Below are 15,229 nucleotides of genomic sequence, written 5' to 3'. Positions count from 1 at the left end.
GGGAAGTTTATAGCAATACAAGCCTATCTCAGGAAACAAGAAAAATCTCAAATAAACAATCTAAGCTTACACCTAAAGGAATTAGAGAAAAAAGAACAAAAAAACCCAAAGTTAGCAGAAAGAAAGAAATCATAAAGATCAGATCAGAAATAAAGAAAAAGAAATGAAGGAAACAATAGCAAAGATCAAAAAACTAAAAGCTGGTTCCTTGAGATAAACAAAATTGATAAACCATTAGCCAGACTCATCAAGAAAAAAAGGGAGAAGACTCAAATCAATAGAGTTAGAAGCAAAAAATGAGAAGTAACAACTTCAGAAATACAAAGGATCATGAGAGATTACTAAAAGCAACTCTATGCCAATAAAATGGATGACCTGGAAGAAATGGACAATTCCTTAGAAATGCACAACCTTCTGAGACTAAACAGGAAGAAATAGAAAATATAAACACACCAATCACAAGCACTGAAATTGGGACTGTGATTAAAAATCTTCCAAAGGGAGGAACACTCCCAAACTCATTCTATGAGGCCACCATCACCCTGATACCAAAACCAGACAAAGACGTCACAAAGAAAGAAAACTACAGGCCAATATCACTGATGAACATAGATGCAAATATCCTCAACACAATACTAGCAAACAGAATTCAACAGCACATTAAAAGGATCATACACCATGATCAAGTGTGGTTTATCCCAGGAATGCAAGGATTCTTCAATATATGCAAATCAATCAATGTGATACACCATATTAACAAATTGAAGGATAAAAACCATATGATCATCACAATAGATGTAGAAAAAGCTTTCAACAAACTTCAACACCATTTATGATAAAAACCCTCCAGAAAGTAGGCATAGAGGGAATTTACCTCAACATAATAAAGGTCATATATGACAAACCCACAGGCAACATCATTCTCAATGTTGAAAAACTGAAACCATTTCCCCTAAGATCAGGAACAAGACAAGGCTGTCCATTCTCACCACTATTATTCAAAATAGTTTTGTAAGTTTTAGCCACAGCAATCAGAGAAGAAAAAGAAATAAAAGGAATCCATATTGGAAAAGAAGAAGTAAAGCTGTCACTGTTTGCAGATGACATGATACTATACATAGAGAATCCTAAAGATACTACCAGAAAACTACTAGAGCTATCAATGAATTTGGTAAAGTAGCAGGATACAAAATTAATGTGCAGAAATCTCTTGCATTCCTACACACTAATGATGAAATACCTGAAAGTGAAATTAATAAAACACTCCCATTTACCACTGCAACAAAAAGAATAAAATATCTACAAATAAACCTACCTAAGAAGACAAAAGACCTGTATGCAGAAAATTATAATACACTGATGGAAGAAATTAAAGATAATAGAAAGACATGGAGAGATATACCATGTTCTTGGATTGGAAGAATCAACATTTTGTAAATGACTGTATACCCAAAGCAATCTACAGTTTCAATGCCATCCCTAGCAAACTACCAATGGCATTTTGCACAGAACTAGAACAAAAAATTTCACAATTTGTATGGAAACACAAAAGATCCCGAATAGCCAAAGCAATCTTGAAAAAGAAAAATGGAGCTGGAGGAATCAGGTTCCTGGTCTTCAGACTATACTACAAAGCTACAGTCATCAAGACAGTATGGTACTGGCACAAAAACAGAAATATAGATCAATGGAACAGGATAGAAAGCCTGGAGATACACCTACGCACATATGGTCACCTTATTTTTGATAAAGGGGGCAAGAATATACAGTGGAGAAAACACAGCTTCTTCAATAAGTGGTGCAGGGAAAACAGGACAGCTACATGTAAAAGAATGAAATTAGAACATTCCCTAATACCATATACAAAAATAAACTCAAAATGGATTAAAGGCCTAAATGTAAGGCCAGACACTATAAAACTCTTAGTGGAAAACATAGGCAGAACACTCTATGACATACATCACAGCAAGATCTTTTTTGACCCACCTCCTAGAGAAATGGAAATAAAAACAAAAATAAACTAATGGGACCTACTGAAACTTAAAAGCTTTTGCACAGCAGAGGAAAACATAAACAAGACGAAATGATCACCCTCAGAATGGGAGAAAATATTTTCAAATGACACAACTGACAAGGACTAATCTCCAAAATTTACAAGCAGCTCATGCAGCTCAATATCAAGAAAACAGAAAACCCAATCCAAAAACGGGCAGAAGACCTAAATAGACATTTCTCCAATGAAGATATACAGATTGTCAACAAACACATGAAAGAATGCTCAACGTCACTAATCATTTGAGAAATGCAAATCAAAACTACAATGAGTTTTCACGTTACACCGGTCAGAATGGCCATCATAAAAAATTCTTCAAACAATAAATGCTGGAGAGGGTGTGGAGAAAAGGGAACCCTTTTACACTGTTGGTAGGAATGTAAATTGATACAGCCACTATGGAAAACAGTACAAACGTTCCTTAAAAAATTAAAAATAGACCTACCATATGACCCAGCAATCCCAATACTGGGCATATACCCAGAGGAAACCATAATTCAAAAAGAGTCATGTATCACAATGTTTATTGCAGCTCTATTTACAATAGCCAGGATATGGAAGCAATCTAAGTTTCCATCGACAGATGAATGGATAAAGAAAATGTGGCACATGTATACAATGGAATATTACTCAACCATAAAAAGAAACGAAAATGAGTTATTTGTAGTGAGGTGGATGGACCTAGAGTCTTTCATACAGAGTGAAGTAAGTCAGAAAGAGGAAAACAAATACCGTATGCTAACACATATATAGGGAACTTTAAAAAAATTGTTCTGAAGAACCTAGGGGCAGGACAGGTATAAAGATGCAGAGGTGGAGAATGGACCTGTGGACATGGGGAGGGGGATGTGTGAGCTGAGATGAAGTGAGAGAGTGGCATGGACATATATACACTATCAAATGTAAAATAAATAGCTAGTGGGAAGCAGCTACATAGCAAAGGGTGATCAGCTCTGTGCTTTGTGACCACCTAGAGGGGTGGGATAGGGAGGGTGGGAGGCAGGTGCAAGAGGGAGGTGATATGGGGATATATGTATACATATAGCTGATTCACTTTGTTACACAGCAGAAACTAACACACCATTGTAAAGCAATTATACTCCAATAAAGATGTTAAAAAATTACACAAGAGCATCAAAAAATAATAGTAACTGCATGGTTACTAAGTGATTGAAACCCATTGAATATGTAAAAAAATCATGAGTTTATTAAGGACACTGGACGAGAAATAGAGATCGCCCCCCTAAGCCCACCAATGATAAATCTCATTGGATACCATTTGAAATAAATAAAACATCAACTCCTTTCTCTGATAATTAACAATTAAAAGAAAATAACTCAGTATTTTATTCTGCTTTTACTGTACACACTATTTCAGTACAACCAAATAACTCTAGGTTGATGAGGGAAAGTTCTTTTTTTCACAAGAAATATAATAACTATGGAATAAACATAGAAATAAATATAGAAATTCACCATTTTACAACCTTTAATGAAGTAACAGATCCAGGCAGTAATCATCAGTGGGTGAAACATTAGATGAAGTGCTGATGGCAAACTTTATAAAGGAGTTCAGGCTGTCATCACCTGGACCCTCTAATCAGTTTCTCCCCATCCTCGCCGGTATTTGGTATTATCACTATTTTTTATTTCAGCTGGTCTATTATATGTGTAGTGATATCTCATTGTGGTGTTAATTTGCATTTGTCTGGTAGCTAATATTGTTAAACATCTTTCGTATGCTCATTTGCCAAAATCTCTTTGGTGAAGTGTCTTTTCAAGTTTTTTGCCCATCTTTTAATGCAGTTGTTTCCTAATTGCTGAGTTTCATAGTTTTAAATATATATATATATATAGTGCAAACAAGTCCTTTATCAGATTTGTGATGTGCAGATATTTTCTATCCATTGTCACCTGGTCTTTTCTTTTTCTCTCAGTGTCTTTGGCAGAGCAAATGTTCTTAAATTTGATGAAGTCCAATTTATCAACTTTTTCTTGTATAGATTGCACTTTGGTGTGAATTCTAAGAATTCTTTTCCTAGTTTCAGCTCACAAACATGTTCTCCTATGTGTTTTCCCAGAAGTTTTATTGTTTGGGCCTTACATTTATATCTATGATATCTTTCGGGTTAGTTTTTGCATAAAGTGTGAGATTTAATTTGTGGTTCATTTTTACATATATCGACAAGTAAAGATTCCAACAACATGACAGACGAGTGGGAAAGATGTGGTGCATATATGGAATGGAGTATTGCTCAGCCATAAAAAGGAATGAAATTGGGTCATTTGTAGAGACGTGGATGGATCTAGAGACTGTCATACAGAGTGAAGTAAGTCAGAAAGAGAAAACCAAATATCATATATTAAAGCATACATGTGGAACATAGAAAAACGGTACAGATGAACCGGTTTGCAGGGCAGAGATAGAGACACAAATGTAGAGAACAAACGTATGGACACCAAGGGGGGAAAGTGGCGGGGTGGTGGTGGTGGGATGAATTGGGAGACTGGGATTGACATATATACACTTATATGTATAAAATAGATAACCAATAAGAACCTGCTGTATAAAAAAATGAATAAAATAAAATTCAAAAAATAAATAATATTTTTTAAAAAGTCTATCCTTTCTCCAAAGAGATTTTACACATTTGTGAAAAATGAAATGGCCATATTTATGTAGGTATATATCTGTCCCATTTATTAGGTTCCATAGATCTGTGTATATCTATCCCTTCAGAACACTGACCTGATTACTTTAGCTTTTTTAGTATGTCCTAAAATTGGGTAGTGTAATTTTTCCAACTTTTTCTTTTTCAAAATGGTATAGCTATTCTCCTTTATTTTAATATCACTGTGTCTATATCTATAAAATAATCTGCTGGGATTTTGATTGATATTTGTGAATCTGTAGATCTCTGAGGAAAATAGACATCTTTATTTTGTCGATTCTTCTAATTCATATAACACAGTATGTTCATTTCTTTAGATCTTGGGTTATTTCATCAGCGTTTTGTATTTTTCAGAATTCAGCTTCTGTACATGTTTTGTTAGATATACACCTAAGTATTTCATTTTGGGGGAACTGTTGTTTGTTTTTAAAATTTGTTTCCAATTGTTAGTTGTGTTTAGCTTTAAGCACTTTGATTATAATGTGACTGGGCTTGGATTTCTTTGGGTTTGTCCTGTTTGGGATCCACTCAGCTTTGGGACATTTTCAGCAATTATTTCTTTGAATACTCTTTCAGCACCATCATCTTTTTCTCGTCCTTTGAGACTTTGATTATATAAAGTTTAGACACTTTGTTGTTGTCCACAGGTTCCTAAGTCTTGGTTCATTTTTTTCAATCTTTTTTCTTTTTGTTGTTAAGACTGGATAATTTCTACTGGTCTAACATCAAGTTCACTGACCATTCCCCTGCCATCTCTATTCTGCTATTGAATCCAGAAACTGAGTTTTTCTTGGGTTTGTAATTGTTTTGGTTATTGTATTCTTCAGTTCTAAAATTTCCATTTGATTCTCCTTTGTATATTCTATTTCTTTGATGATACTTTATTTTAATATTTGATTCAGGAATGTTATGATTGCTTATTTGAACATTTTTGTCAAAGACGCTTTCAAGCCCTTGTTAGATAATTCCAACATCTTCATCTCATCATTAGCACATGTTGATTGTCTTTTCCCAGGTACATTGAGATTTTCATGGATCTTCATATGCTGAATAATTTGGTTTGTGTCCTGTACATTTTGAGTAATACGTTGAGACTCTGGGTCTTGTTTATATCCTATGGAGTATGTTGACATTTTTGTTTTAACAAAGACTTGTTTTGGTTAGGTCAATGAAGAATGAAGAAAATGAGAGAGAGAAAAAAACAAATGGTGTTTTACCTTACTCTCTTTGAGCTTTAGGAATTCTCTTTTTCTCTCTCAAGCTAGAGCTAATGGATTTCTCACAGCTCTCTATCTCTGCACTCCCAGTTCTCACTTTTGGGTTTCAAGTTATATCAACTTCAGGCCAGGGAATACTGGAGGGGGTAAAAAAGGGTAAACTTAATCACTGGTTCACTGGTACTTTGATTTCTGATTTTCTTCCCTGATCCTCCTGTTGTTGTTTAATTTTCAGAGTTCTCAAACAGCTTTCTGTGCAGTCTGTCCACGTTTTATATTTTAATTCAGTAGGAGATAAAGGGAAGCATGTATTTACTCCATCTTACCTGGAAGCAGAAGGTTGAAAGTAAACTTTTCAATTGTTTGAAATTTATTGAAAAATAATTTTAAAAAATTTTACCAAAAATGCAAGGAATGATCAACTGTATCAATATCAAATGCTCTTGACAGACACTTTGAGTATGGTAACAGCTAATATTTGATGACTGGATTGAGCAATATGAAAGTTATTGGTAATCTCGACCAAACATCTTTTGGAGAATGGTGAGAACAAAAGCCTAGTTAGAATGGGTTCAAGAGAGAATTAGATAAGAAAAAGTAAATATAATGAAGGACAACTCTTGGATTACTAATTAAGGCTTTATCAATCTGAGGCATAGAGGCTTAGTATTAGTCATTCATTCAGTCAAGCAGTTATTCACACATTCATTCACCTATTTATTCAATAAAGATTTAGTACCAGGCACTTCTAGACACTGGCAATAGAGATATGAACAAGACAGTCTCTGCCTTCACGGAGCTTACATGCTTATAAAGATCTAATATTTAAGCCAAAGAAGGAGTGAACTCATATGAACCACTTACCACTTTAGAGACTAAGGACAAAATTTTAAAACTCTGTGCCTCATTTGTAAACTGCGGATTTAAACAGTACTTTACCTCATAGGGTTGTGAGAATTGATGTGAGAACTGAAAGAGGGAATCCTTATAAATGCAGTCCAATGCTTGGTACACAGTAAAAGCTCAATAAATATTACTGTTTTTATTAATCTTGTTATCATCTTTACTAACAGAACAATTTGAATATGTCCCTTCCCTACATTCTCTGGGAATCTGAAATGATTTAGTCAAGGCTAAATATCTGTGAGTGGCCATACACTTGCTTAAACTTTGTCTTTGTGCTTTAGAATAGTCCAGTGGTATTCTGGAAAACAGTCTGAGGGAAGATGGGAACCTTGAATTATAGCATTTCTTGATTTCCATGGTGTAAATACTCCCACCATGGGTAATTTTAAACTACTAATGTGACATTATTGAATGCGGCCTTGAAAGAGATGTACTAAAAATGGCTTTAGTGAGTCAATACATACAGCTCTAGCACACCATTGAAATACTCCTGTTATTTCCTGAATTCCTGTATAAGAATCCATCTCACTTCAAACCAGGTAAAACTTAGGCAACTTGTGACCACCGAATTACTATTTTCCATAATGTTACCACCACTTTGGAAAACATTTTGGCAGTATCTACTAAAGCTGAACATATGCATACCCTGATACCTAACAATTCCTCTCCTAGGTATATACCCATTAAAAGTGCATACATAAGCACAACAATAACAACAAAAATATGTCCAAGAACATTTATAGCAGCATTATTCGAAATAGCCAAAAACTAGAAAAAAACCAAATGTCATCAAGTCATTTATTCATTCATTCATTCATATTCTTTGAGTGCCTAATATGTGCCAGGCCCTTATCTAGTGTGTCTTTGCCTTTGGGAGCTTACATTCTAGTTGAGGGATACAGATAGTAAATAAAACAAACTAACAAGCAAATATATACAAATTGTGAAAGCTGCTATGAAGGAAAAGGAGTGAGTATTCAGGTAAATAAAGCCTCTCTGAGAAAGTGATATTTAGGCTGAGACTTAACGTTTGAGAACATTTTAGTCAGAAGAAGAGTTGGAGAAAGAGCAACACCCAGAGAGAACTGCATATGTGAAGGCCTTGAGACCAGAAAAATCTTTATGCACTTAAGAAATTGAAAGAAGGCCAATGTGGCTGGATCATGGTAGGTGAGGGGGAGAGCAATGCAAGATGAAGTTGAAAGCATGCAGATCTCAGATCATTCAGGGCCCTGTAATGAGTTTGTATTTTATTTTATTCACAATGAGAAGTCATTGAGAGATCCTACTGATTCAACTTTCTAAGTATTTTTTATATTCTCCATCCATATTCCATGTTGTCATCATCCCTCACCTGGATTACTGCAATAATTTCCTAACACGTTTGCCCCCTTCCTTTAGTTTATCCATTTCATGTCCATAAAAGAGATCTTTTAAAAATGCAAATCTAATCACTCTGCTATCCTATTTAAATCTTTCAATGATTCCCATTTATTCTACAAGATGAAGTTCAACTCCTTAACCAGGCCTATAAAACTTAGTGCAAGACCACATCATGACTTTCATGAGCCCTAGGCACTTTTGCCTTCCTCTATAAGAATATACTAAAAATTACATATTTTGACTGAGTTGTTATAAAGATGAATATAATTCAGGCTGGATTCATTATTGTATGTTCATTATTATTCCTCTTTTTCTTCTGATTTTAAAATAAGGTTAAAACATTTTCAGGACTTTTATAGGTATCATGGGCCCTAGGCATGGTGCCTATTTTACTTAATGAGTATGTCACCCCTATTAGTGTGATATAGCTCCATCACAACTCTCTATATTCATTCACTGATTAATTCAAAAAAATATTTATTGAGTACCTACTGTATGCCAGACACTGTTCTAGGTACTGGCAGTACATCAGTGAACAAAAAAGACAAAAAGTCATGACTTCATATTGCTTTCATTCTATTGCAGAGGGAGAGGGACAAAAGGTAAACAAATGACTAAATAAAATGAGTAGCGTGATAGGCAGTGATGAAAAAGGGAACAGGGATGATGGTTTCGGGTATGGTTTGCAATTTAAAATAAGATATTCAGCGGAAACCTTACTGAGAATATATTATTTATGCAAACACCTGAAAGCGATGAGGGAGTGAGCAAGGTGGCTATCTGGGATAAAAACATTCCAAGTGATGGAACAGCAAACGTAAATGTCCTGGGACAGGGATTTGGCTAGTGTATCACTGAATAACTAGGAAGCCAGTGTGGTTGGAGTAAGATAGAGAAAAATGGATCAGCTCATGGGCCTTTTATCATTATAACTTTGACTTTTTCTCTGAGGGAAATGGGAACCTAACGGAGGGTTTTGACTGTGGAAGTGACATGATTTAACATATGGTTTATCATCCTGGTTGTTGTATTGAGAGTAGACTATAGCAATGCAAAGGATGAAGCAAACCATCTAGGAAGGAATTACAACAATCCAGATGAGAGATAATGATGGCTTTGACCTTGGTGGTAGCAGTGGGTGGTGAGAAATGGTCAAATTCTAGATATATTTTTAAAGTAAACCTAATATGTTTCACTGATAAGTTGGGTATGGGGCTAAGAGAAAGAGAGAAGTCAAGGATGACTGCAAAGTTTTCAGCCTGAATAACTGAAAGGATGGAGTTGCTACCAAGTGAAGTGGAGATATTGATAGAAGGGAAGAATGCTTTTAGGGAGTTCAGTTGTAGACTGGTTAAGTTTGTGATGCCTGTTAAATATCCAAATGTAGTGTGGATTTTAGGGGAAAAGTCCAGTACAGAAATATAAAATTTAGAGATGATCAAGAAAGAGTATAGATACAAAAGAGAAGGAATGAAATCTAGAGAAGTGAATTGTTTAGAAATCAGAAAAATGAGAATAAACCAGCAAAGGAGACTGAGAAGGAGAGAGGAGCAAGGAAGGAGAAAACCAGTAGAGTATGTTGTTTTGACTGCCAGGTGAAGAAACTGTTTTGAGAAGGGAGTGATAAACTGCATCTAATGCTACTGAGAGTTCAAGTAAGGTGGGGACTGAGAATTGACCACTGGATTTAACAACATTGGGATTATTGGTGGCTTTCACAAGAGAAGTTCCAGTAGAGTGGTAGGAGTAAAAGCCTGGTTGGAATGGATTCCAGAGAGAAAAGGATGGGAGGAGTTGGAAACTATGAATGTAGAAAACTCTTTTGAAGGGTTTTACTCTAAATGGGGCAGAAAAATGTGGCAATAGCTGGAGGGGTATACAGGGTACCTAAAGAGGAATTTTTTCTTTTATGTAAGAAATTATAGCATGTTTATATGCTGATTGGGGCTGATCCAGTAGGGAGGGGAAATTAATAATGCAGGTGAGATAAAGGAGAATTACTGGAATGACATCTTTGAATAGTTGAGAGGGATGGGTCCTTTGTACACTTTGAATAGTATACAAATGAAGTGGTCTGCCTTACCATGGGGTGTGGATAATGGCAAGAGGGAAGCAGAATATGTGTGTACTGTTGCCGGTAAGTCAGCAGGAAGTTCTCTTCTGATTGCTCGTGGAAAATCTCTCTTTTAAAATATTCTTCATTTTGGAAAAGTTCAAACATATACTGAAGTAAAGAGAATGGGATAATGAACCTCTTGTTGTCGTCACGCAGATTTAGCAATTATCTCTTCATCACCTATCTTGCTTTTCCTGTAGGCCCACCTACACTCTCTCCTTTCACCAGAATACTTTGAAGGAAATCCCATATGGCATATTACCATAAATGTTTCCATAATAAGTACCATAAGAACCTTAAATATTTATGATTTATGAACCATAAATATTTCATTATATGTCTCTAAAAGATAGTTCTTTTAAAAATTCAACCACATTACCACAATTAAAAGATTAATGATAATTCCTTAGTAGCATTAAGTATCCATTCAGTGGTCAAAATACCCCAATTGACCTTTAGCAATGTTTTCTTGAAACAGGATCCAAACAAGGTCCATGAAATGCAATTGGCCAATGTGTGTCCTAAGTCCCTTTTAATCTATAGATTCTCTTTCCATCTATTTTCCTTAATTTGCTTGTTGAAAAACTGAATTATTTGTCTTACAGAATCTCTCACAGTCTAGATTTTTCTGTTTGCGTCCTCATGGTGACTTTTAACATGTTTTTCTATTCTCTGTAATTTGTATTCTAGAGGCTTAATGAGATACGGGTTCAAGTTTTTGCAAGAATATTTCATAGATGGCATTGTATACTACCATCAGGAGGCATATAATGTCCAGATGTCTCTCTTGTTAAGATGTTAGCAGCAATTGATGATTTTTGGTTAGATCTATGAATTCATTAGGGGTTGCTGGAATTAGCTGGAATACTTCTAAAACAAGAAACTTCCCCTCATTCCTGATAAGGTTACACTAGTATACAGTTGGAAGTTTTATTTTGATTGCTTCAATTTTCTCAGTGAAATAGGAAGGAATGTCATCAACTAGAGTGAGGAGAGAAAGGAGATACTGGAGATTTGATGAGGAGAAGGTATTAAATAGACATCTAGGAGAGTGGGAACAAGATTGGACTAAGGAAATTTAATATGATTGCCAGGTAATACTAAGAGCACAGATGAGGTTCATGATCAAGAATTTGACATAAGACCAGTAAGTGTATTTGTGTACTTTTCTCAAGCAAACTGCAGCTGCATGGGTGCAGGTAAAAGTAGGTAAAGAACTGGATTTAACCAGGATTGGCTTTTGGAAGATTAGTACAGGCAAGAAAAAGACAAGAATATTGAGGATATGTGCAAGGGAATGATTATAATGATGAACCATGGAATATGAATTAGGTAAAGGGGGAAGTGAGGGCATGAGGAGGATGAGGAACAGTGAAAAGTTGATAGGGTCAAAGGAGTGCATATCATATAATGGCTGAATAATTAAAGAAGTCAAGGAGCTAAAAAAAAGTGTGCTACAGGGACAGGTGGTTTTGATCAGATAATGTAAGGCTAAAAATTGAGTTATGGAGAGGGTAATGAATGACTAGGGCTAGAGAAAGACTACGGGAGTAAGTGGCTGAGGTGGAGTGAGGGACAAGATCACTGGAAGAGAGGAGATCAAGGAAAAAGAGGCCAAAGGATTGGAAAATTCGTTAATATAGATATTGACATCATTAAGTATAATGATGGCTAGTGGGCCAGAAGCTAAACTCCTCAAGGGTTGAGTGGTATAACTCAATAAGGAAGGGTAGTAAAATATAAACTCCATATGGGCAGGGATTTTTCTCTATATTTTTTTATCACTGTATCCTCAGGTCTTAGGATAATACCTGGCATATAGTAGAGTGCTCAATAAGTTATTATATGAATTAATAAGTGAATGAATGAATGACTTGAAATTCAAAGCTGAAGAGTGTTTAGGGAAGAGAGAGAGAGTAAATGAGTTGCAAGTAGAACAATTAACCCACCTCTAAGACCATTGATTTGAGGGGTATGGGAAAGGAAACAGCTGCCACTTGATAGGACTTCAGGGGAAGCAATGTCTTCATGGGAGAGCCAGAGTTCCTAGATCAAGAAGGTGAAAGGAATGTTCAGAAAAGAGGTTGAGGATATAGGGAATTTTTCTGGTGAAGGATTGTAAGTTCCAGTAGACATTGTAGAAGAAATTCGGGAGGGTGCGAGGGGTGGGGGAAAAGGGCCAAAAGAGAATTTGTGAAGTTGTATGCAGATTAGGGATTTGGGATTTCTGGACTTCTTTAAGTGACTGAAGTAAACAGAGATAAAGGGTGAAATGAGATGATTCTAATGATCTCAAAGCAGATAATGGTTGTGAGGCTGTGAGTGTTGGGGGTGAGGGAGATAGAGATGGGGATCCTGCAAGGAATACAGAGATACGAGGCCAATTCTTCATTTATGTAATGAAAAGGTGGAGACCAGGGAAGGAGGTATGTCTTTCTCCAACTCGTGGAGAACAAGGAATGTTAGGGTTCTCTTTCAATTCTTATGTATCATAGTGTTGAATTCCAGGGATTCCTTTTGACTACTACCAAAGGTGAACATTTCAGGAAAAATGATATCTCATGCATAAGCTCTTTATGCTTCAGCCATACTTCACTTACTTGCAGCTCACTCAGTTTGGCATGCTGTCTCAGGTTTCTTTGCCTTCTAGTCTCTCTTCCTGGAGTATCCCCTATATACATTCCCAATCTACCTGGAGAGCTCCTACTCATTTTTCAAGACTCAGTTTAAGCATCTATTTCAATACAAAGTTTTCCCTTTCCCCCACATCCAAGGAAGATTTAAGTACTTCCTCCTGTTGTATTCCTTAGCACTCTATAAATATACCACCATGACATTAACTTTTTTATTAGGATAGTGTAGATTCATATGTAGTTGTAAGACATAACACATAAATAATCAATGTACCCTTTACCCAGTTTTCCCCAATGGTAACATCTCGCAAAACTATAGTACAATATAGCAACCAGGATACTGACATTAGTAGAGTTCATCAATCTTATTCAGATTTCCCCAGTTTTATTTGTATTCATGTGTGTGTGTGTGTGTGAATTTAGTTCTATGCACTGTTATCATATGTGTAGGTTCCTGTATCCACCACCATAGTCAAGGTACAGAATAATTCCTTCACCACAAGGATCCATTTTGTTGCTCTTTTATAACCACAGCAAACTCTATTCTACCTCCTGCAACCCAACCCCTGACAACCATGAACATGCTCTCTATTTCTAAAATGTAGTCATTTCAAAAATGTTATAAAAATGGAATCATATAGTTTGGAAAATTTTGGGATTTGCATTGTCACACATAATTCTTTGGAGATTCATCCAGGTTGTTGCATGTATCAGTAGCTTATTCTTTTTATTGCTGAACAGTAGTATATCATATGGATGTATCATGGTTTATCCATTCACCAGTTGAAGGACATTCGGCTTCCCCCCACCCCCAGTTTTGGCTACTACAAATAAAGCTTCTATTCATGTATAGGTTTTTTGTGAACATAAGTTTTCCTTTCTCTTGGATAAATACTCATGAGTGGAATTGCTAGATGTAGTGGAAGGACCAGGGAAGTCCATCTCCTCTTATCAGGAAGGCAAAAACTTTCCCAGAACCCTATCCCCATCATACTCCCCCTTCAATTTTATTGGCCAGAAATAGCTTCAAGGGATGCTGGAAAAAACAGGGACAAACTTAGATGACCCAAACAAAACTGGGATTCTGTTAGCAAAGATGAAGGGGATATTGGTTATAAAATTAAAAATACCTGCTAAAAAGTCAATGTTTGAGAACAAAAGAAACTGAATAGGAGAACGTATATCATAGTAGCTATAGTGAGCTAAACCCAAAACTATGTCCCTAACCCCTGGAACCTGTGAACATTACTTAAATGTCAAAATATGTGATTAAGTTAAGGATCTTGCTTGTCTGTTAAGAGACAGGAGAGGAGACAGAGACATACACAGAGGAGAAGGTGATGTGAAGATTGAGGTGGAGATTGGCATGATGTGGTCACAAGCCAACAAAGCCATCAGAAGCTGGAAGAGGTAGGGAATGGATACTTCCCTAGAACTTCTGGTGGGAGAGCAACAGCGCTGACACTTTGAATTCAGGGTTTTATATTCCAGATCTGTGAGAGAATAAATACCTACTGTTTTAAGTTGCCCAAATTGTGGTAATTTGTTATAGCAGCCACAAGAAACTAATACAATAGTTAAGAGCACTGACATTAGAGTTACATCTGAGTTCAAATCCTTCCTTAGCTACTTAGGACTATGACACTGGAGAAGTGACTTAAATTTTCTATGTTAAAGTTTCCCCATTAGTGAAGTGGTGACATAACATAAAAACATTTAGCACTGTGGCTGGCACACAGTAAGGACTTATTAGCTTTTAGCCATTAGTGTTATTCAGAGAGTTAAAGCTACAGAGGAAAGCAAGAAAAACACTCGCATTAGTATATAATCCACCAATCTCAATATCTCTCTCTCTTTCAGTGTTATCATTTCCATAAAGAATGCTTCAGGGTTTTCAAGATGGCAGAGGAGTAGGAGGGCATGGAGTTCATCTGTCTCCACAAATGCATCAAGAATACATCTACAGATGGAACAATTCTCACAGAACACCAGCTGAACACTAGCAGAAGACCTTGGACACCAGAAAGGACAATAAAGATCCCCGCATAACAGGGTAGGATGAAAGAAAGAAGGGAGAAAGAAGAGGAGAGGAAGCAGGATGGGACCTGCAGACCTGGGGGGGAGCTGAAGCAGAGGAGAGGTTCCCACATTCAGGGAAACCCCATCACCAACAGGGAAATCAGTTGGGACAGAAGGGAAGCATCTGAGGCTGTCAGAGGAGGGTGAAATGGCCTGTCTGTGGCAGACAG

Source organism: Physeter macrocephalus, chromosome 21, assembly GCF_002837175.3.
Source record: "Physeter macrocephalus isolate SW-GA chromosome 21, ASM283717v5, whole genome shotgun sequence".
Lineage (NCBI taxonomy): Eukaryota > Metazoa > Chordata > Mammalia > Artiodactyla > Physeteridae > Physeter > Physeter macrocephalus.
This window is presented reverse-complemented; position numbering follows the sequence as displayed.